At 37.5% G+C, this 7,381-nt stretch overlaps 1 long non-coding RNA gene across 1 annotated transcript; it reads left to right on the top strand.

The window, feature by feature from the left end:
• Positions 1-5,743: 5,743 nt before the first annotated feature.
• LOC144421889 (uncharacterized) lies at positions 5,744-6,847 on the top strand. Its single transcript, XR_013475017.1, has 3 exons — positions 5,744-5,952; positions 6,492-6,563; positions 6,652-6,847. It is a non-coding gene; the product is annotated as an uncharacterized LOC144421889 (long non-coding RNA).
• The last annotated feature ends 534 nt before the right edge of the window (positions 6,848-7,381 follow it).

The following is a 7,381-nucleotide window of genomic DNA, read 5'->3' as shown; positions in this document are numbered from 1 at the left end:
TACTTTCAGTAAATTGCTTCCTTTGTGAATATTCAATTTCACTTTAAAAGGTTTGAAAAATCTATTACATTTAGATAAAAAAAACTCCAAAATACTATTACAATTATTGTTAAGCGTTCGAGGGCCGCACTGGAAGTTCTCTAGTGCCGCGAGTTTGATATCCCTGGTCTAGATTGAAGTTGTCCAAAATATATAACAGTATTTTATCATGAATCATGATTATACCCTTACCTGAATTTCTTCTATAGTACTATCAAAAGTTGATGAATCAAATATAACACAAGTGTAGTGAGTGACCCGTAATCCTCACTTTCCAAAGCTGTTTTAAGTATGCCTGGCATGTTTTGTGCCTTTTTACAAATAAGACCGCTTTTGCAATCTTGCAGGGGCTGTAGGGGCCATACACAACTCTACCGGAAGGTCAAATGTCTTTGCATGCCTCCATAGGATGTTCTTCTATTGCAAACATTTATGGAGTATTTTAATTGTATTTCTTGGAATCACACTATCACTGATATGTCGCCAGACTTCTGATATCTCCCCTTCTGCTACAGTTGTCCTGTGAATAAATAACGGAAAATTGAGGTTGGACGAATAGTTGAAAGTTTTGCTTTATTTCGGCTTAATTTCTTGATTGATATACTTACTATTTTTGCTATTGCCTCTTGTGCTGCAGAGGTCTCACAATGCTTAGACAGGTTTGTCCACAACTTTCACATCCGAAGAAAAAGAGAAGATTTAATAATTTTCGTTAAGAATAAATATAGCAGTCTATATGATTTAGATTGGAAAAGCTAATAAATCCAATATCTCATGTTTTATGTAAAAAAAGTTTTACTGAATTTGGTATATAAACCAACTAATAGAGGGGTTTAGTCAGAAAATTACAAGCATTCGTGGCTCCAAATACTTGAGAGATCAGACTATACAATATAGACCGGTATGAGTGAAATGTTAGGTGAACTTGTTAACCCCTTGATTCAATACGCAAATAAAAGTGAATGAGCAATAGTATGTTACAGCAATGAGTATATATCCTCACTGATTAAAAAAAATCTAAATGGAGGTGCATGAACTATTTGAAACCATAAGGGGTAAGTCAATATGCAATTTCGGCAAATGGGCAACTACGTACCGTACTGAATTGATAACTTCGTAGTATTTGACAAAAGCTGGCTTTCCCACATGTATCTAACAATGCGATGCCCGGGTGTGATATACAACAATAGTATTTACCTTACTTTTTTCCGATTTCTTTTTACTCTCAATTTTCCAATATATCATTAAAATCGACAACAACTGTCAAAGCAGGCACGAACACCATTCGTGGCTTCGTGCTATGCCTTGAAAGCACACATCCGCTCGTTTTCGTCTTGTCAAGTATGTGCATTGGAGCGTGCTATCGGATACGATGTTCGGCCAAAAATGCCGGAGTTGCGCATCATGTTGTTTAATGCAGGGGTGCACAACTCAAATGAGGATACGTGCCAATTTTTTTAAAATAATCTTGTCGGGTGCCACGCACAATTGTGGTATTGTAAATTAACTCCCGTAAACCAAACAAATTGCAATAACAATACATAATAACGAGTATCTTTTTATTAAAACAATTTAATGTCCTGAAAAAAAAAATGCTGATATTTATATAAACGTGATATTTTAATGTATATCATAAATATTTTTTTTTACAAAAAGGTTCGCGTGCCACGTTTGAGCGTAAGGCGTGCCAAATTTGGCACGCGTGCCTCGTGTTGTGCACCCCTGGTTTAATGTCATTGAGAAAACCGATAGGATACCGAGAAACACGCTCGACTGTAGGCGGCGACAACTGATACGGCTGAGTGATCAGTCAGTGGATTTTGTTCAACTGCAACCGTGCGTAAGATTTCGAGAGAATACATTGACCGTGCGTCAAGTTCTTACGAGGTCTTTGGTGAATCGCATTTAACGAGATTTCGCTATCATGGTTCTGAGAGACACAGTTGAGTGATCGTATACCCGGCTTTTTACAAAGTTTAGTGAATGGCGCTCCTGATCTGGTAATACAGAAGTGACTCGGATCAGATGGTATTTCAATTCACATCAAGAAGAATGGATCATCGGCACAGGACCTGGATAAGTTTGCGCAATATACTATTGCGATGCGATGCCCGGGTGTGATATACAACAATAGTATTTACCTTACTTTTTTCCGATTTCTTTTTACTTTCAATTTTCCAATATATTATTAAAATCGACAACAACTGTCAAAGCAGGCACGAACACCATTCGTGGCTTCGGGCTATGCCTTGAAAGCACACATCCGCTCGTTTTCGTCTTGTCAAGTATGTGCATTGGAGCGTGCTATCGGATACGATGTTCGGCCAAAAATGCCGGAGTTGCGCATCATGTTGTTTAATGCAGGGGTGCACAACTCAAATGAGGATACGTGCCAATTTTTTTAAAATAATCTTGTCGGGTGCCACGCACAATTGTGGTATTGTAAATTAACTCCCGTAAACCAAACAAATTGCAATAACAATACATAATAACGAGTATCTTTTTATTAAAACAATTTAATGTCCTGAAAAAAAAAATGCTGATATTTATATAAACGTGATATTTTAATGTATATCATAAATATTTTTTTTTACAAAAAGGTTCGCGTGCCACGTTTGAGCGTAAGGCGTGCCAAATTTGGCACGCGTGCCTCGTGTTGTGCACTCCTGGTTTAATGTCATTGAGAAAACCGATAGGATACCGAGAAACACGCTCGACTGTAGGCGGCGACAACTGATACGGCTGAGTGATCAGTCAGTGGATTTTGTTCAACTGCAACCGTGCGTAAGATTTCGAGAGAATACATTGACCGTGCGTCAAGTTCTTACGAGGTCTTTGGTGAATCGCATTTAACGAGATTTCGCTATCATGGTTCTGAGAGACACAGTTGAGTGATCGTATACCCGGCTTTTTACAAAGTTTAGTGAATGGCGCTCCTGATCTGGTAATACAGAAGTGACTCGGATCAGATGGTATTTCAATTCACATCAAGAAGAATGGATCATCGGCACAGGACCTGGATAAGCTGTGACAGTCGCAGTACCGTTATTGCTGCCCCGATTCAGTTACTGACTGGTAAGTTACCGAATATGCGTTTGGAAAGTTTTTTATGGGGAATCGTGGACTGCGGTACCCAATCTGGTAATAGAGAAGTGACTCGGGTCACTTGGTATTTCAATTCACGTTGAAACTGAATTATAAAGAATGGGTCGTCGTCACAGGACCATGAAAGACTATGGCAGTGACAGTCCCTGTATCGTCACGGTATCCCGATGGACCTTTCCCCGAGCATCGACTTCCTTGTTTATTCCGTGACGTTGGCCAATCAGCAAGATGCAAAAAGTGACGTAACAATGCCCCCTTTTCGCATCCGCTCAGACACTTTTTTCACTCAGACAGATTTTCAAGCGTGGTTGTGTACATTACCTCATTTTCGCATTTTTGAACTCTATTCCTTAGTTTCCAGTTGTGTTTCGGAAACTTGAATAAAAATCAGACAATTCAATGATCACTCTGTTTTCTTAGGAGTTTTAATTTAATTGCAGTAATAAAAATTAGTATAGAAATAGCTGTGATAGACTAGCCTGAAATTCTTTACCGGTACTTTTAAAAAACAGATTGTTGTGTGCGATGAATCCTAATTATGGTTTGAAACACATACCCCATTTTACAGGCGCCAACTCGCAAAAGCACTCCTAAAATAGCCCTGAAAATTCTGCAATGGTAAAGTATAGGAAGAATTTTCCGGGGGTCAAAGGTCGGGGAAAGGTTCATACAGTTACTGGTAAGTTACGGCATATGATTTTCTGGGAATTGGTAATAAAATATTTCGTTTTGCCTCCCGTGTCCACATATTTGAGCATAGCTCTATTGTTTACACAAGTGATAATGTCATATTAAGCACTCACATGCCAAATATCAACGGCAGGACAAAGAGATCCAACCTTGTTTAGCGCATTCCGAGCCAGGTACGATATAAATATATATTTATTCCAAATCTAATTCTTATGAATAGTGAGACCAAAAGATGAAATTGAGTAAATTCGTTCAAGCTTCCGCTCGACAATAAAATTCAGGCTATATCAGGGTTAAGATAACGATTTATGACTTTTTTTCTAATTCGGGAAGACTTTTCGTTAATCGTACTTTATTATTAATTGCTTTCAGGGTTTTACACGAAGCCAGGAATAGCGAATTGTGTCGATAAGTGAGTAAATCGCAATGATGGTTATCGGGAGCTCATTGGTAGATATTAAAAACAGTTCAAATCCAGGAAAGAAGAATACAAATAAGAACAAGAGAGCAATGCTCAAATATATGGACACGAAAGCTATTCGCAATAATTGCATCACGCTGTTAGACCAGCAAATATTTTTTGCATTGATAAAACCGCGACCACCATATTTCATAACATGTTGAACACTATTAGAAACATTGCAATGCTTCTTCATTGATGTTGTTTACCACGGAACTGTAATGAAAAAAAGCAAAAAGAAAAGCATAAACACAGCAGCTGTGCAAGCATACAAATAAAATGGAACACGTTAATTTGACTGCAAATGCAGTAAGAGTAAACATGTAAATGAACTTGATATGCTTTGGCACACCTACGTCACATGTTAAAAAATATTGGAAAAGTTGTAATCAGTGGTGGACTGGTGGGATTCAAATTTTTTGTCAGCCGGTTCCTTCACAAAAGTCATATTTTTCAGCCGGTTCTGTTACAAACAGAACATTGACAATAACCAGTAATGCTAACCGGTTCGCTGATCTCATAAAATTTCGTGAGACGGTTCTATAGAACCGGTGCGAACCGGCTGAATCCCACCACTGGTTGTAATGCTTCTTCCCTAGCATACTTTCGTTATTCACGGCAAAACTGTAACAAAAAGATGAGAGCGTAATTCACTGCGGTATTGTGCCTTAACTCACCAGTACCATACCGTACCTGTAAGCCTGATACCGGTATTCGATCGTGGAATGGTTCCTCTTTGGCATATACAAACTCAATTCATTTTCTGGTATCAAAATAAACTAATACGTTAGTATACGAAACTTGAATTTGTGCAATAGTAAGTCACCGTGCTGTGTTGCGGTAACGAAACTGTCCTATCTTCACCAGTTTCTGGCTTGTACCAGCTTTAATTGAAATCGAAAGATGATCCGACTTGCAACTGCAGTAACACCAGCTATCCGAAACACTACTGTATCATAACACCATGTACGGATACCGCTAACGACTAACATACCAGTTTACAACAACTCTTAGCGATGAAGAATCACGTTCGCTTCTTCGCCGCAATCGCCACAAGGTGCCACTATTTTTCATTGTGATCACCAATTCGCACAAAAAAAAACGAATCTCTTGAAGTCCACAGGAAATTTTGAAATAAATGAAAGTAATAGCCTTCTGGAGAAAAATTCTATCTTTAACTACTAAAAATTGCAAAGCAATTGGTTCAGTAATCAAAGAGAAAAGCGATTTCCTCGAAACGTGTCAATGAACAAGAACAACAAAACGATCGTTATGTCCACTACGTGTCCAACAAGAAGAGTGCCAGCATAAAATGCAAAACGATCGTTATGTTCACCAACGTGTCCAATATTCAGTCAAGAAATGCGTGGTGATCAGAATGCTTTATTGAAGTATTCATTTCAAAAAGCGCAGAAACCCCATGTTCACTTAAGTAAGTGGAGACAATGACATTTAACAACATGATGCGCAACTCCGGCATTTTTGTCCGAAGATCGTATTCGATAGCACGCTCCAATGCACATACTTGACGAGACGAAAACGAGCGGATGTGTGCTGCTTTCAAGGCGTAGCACGAATGGTGTTCGTGCCTGCTTTGACAGTTGTTGTCGATTTTAATGATATTTTGGAAAGTTAAGGTAAAAGGAAATCGAAAAAAGGTAAGGTTAATACTATTGTTGTATATCACACCCGGGCATCGCACTGTTAAGTATATGTGGGAAAGCCAGCCTTTGTCAAATACTACGAAGTTATTAATTCAGTACGCTACGTAGTTGCTCATTTGCCGAAATTACATATTTACTTACCCCTTATGGTTTCAAATAGTTCATGCACCTCAAGTTAGATTTTTTTAATCAGTGAGGATATATACTCATTGTTGATTGCTGCTCATTGTAACATACTATTGCGCATTCACTTTTATTTGCGTATTGAATCAAAGTGTTAACAAGTTCACCTAACATTTCACTCATACCGGTCTATATTGTATAGTCTGATCTCTTAAGTATTTGGAGCCACGAATGCTTGTAATTTTCTGATTAAACCCTTTTATTAGTTGATTTATATACCAAATTCAGTGAAATATTTTTTACATAAAACATGAGATATTGGATTTATTAGCTTTTCCATTCTAAATCATATATCATCATTATTCATTTCATTCTTAACGAAAATTAATAAATCTCCTCTCTTTGTTCAGATGTGAAAGTTGTGGACAAACCTGTCTAAGCATTGTGAGACTCCTGCAGCACAAGAGGCAATAGCAGAAATAGTAAGTATATCAATCAAGAAATTAAGCTGACATAAAGCAAAACTTTCAACTATTCGTCTAATCTCAATTTCCTATTATTTATTCACAGGACAACTATAGCAGAATGAGTACTCTGCAATAGATAAACAACCTATGAAGGCATGCAAAGACATTTGACCCTCCGGTAGAGTTGTGTATGGCCTCCACATCCTGCAGGGCTTGAGAAAAATAACTAAAAATTCCAAAGCGTAAAATTGCATACTCGGTCTTATTTGTAAAAAGGCACAAAACACGCCAGACATACTCAAAACAGCTTTGGAAAATGAGGATTACGGGTAACTCACTGCACCTGTGTTATATTTGGTTCATCAACTTTTGGTAGTACTATAGAAGAAATTCCGGAAGGGGTATAATCATCATTCATGATAAAATACTATCATATATTTTTTGGACAACTTCAATCTAGACCAGGGATCTCAAACTCGCGGCCCCAAAGAACTTCCAGTGCGGCCCTCGAACGCTTAACAATAATTGTAATAGTATTTTGGAAGTTTTTTTTTATCTAAATGTAACAGATTTTTCAAACCTTTTAAAGTGAAATTGATTATTCACACAGAAAACAATTTACTGAAAGTAGTTTTGGAATATTAATTTTTTTTTTCCACATTCTGACCCAATTAAGAATACACATCAAGCTTGCAAAAGAATACTTGAATAAAACACTTGAGTGATTAAATTAAACGCAAAGTACATGAAGAAGGTGGCATTTTCGAAGAAAATGAGAGTTGTAACAAACTGCTTTTCACAAAATTCTGAAGCACATTGTTTAATTTGTCATA

This window comes from Styela clava, chromosome 4, assembly GCF_964204865.1.
Source record: "Styela clava chromosome 4, kaStyClav1.hap1.2, whole genome shotgun sequence".
Lineage (NCBI taxonomy): Eukaryota > Metazoa > Chordata > Ascidiacea > Stolidobranchia > Styelidae > Styela > Styela clava.
This window is presented reverse-complemented; position numbering and strand designations above follow the sequence as displayed.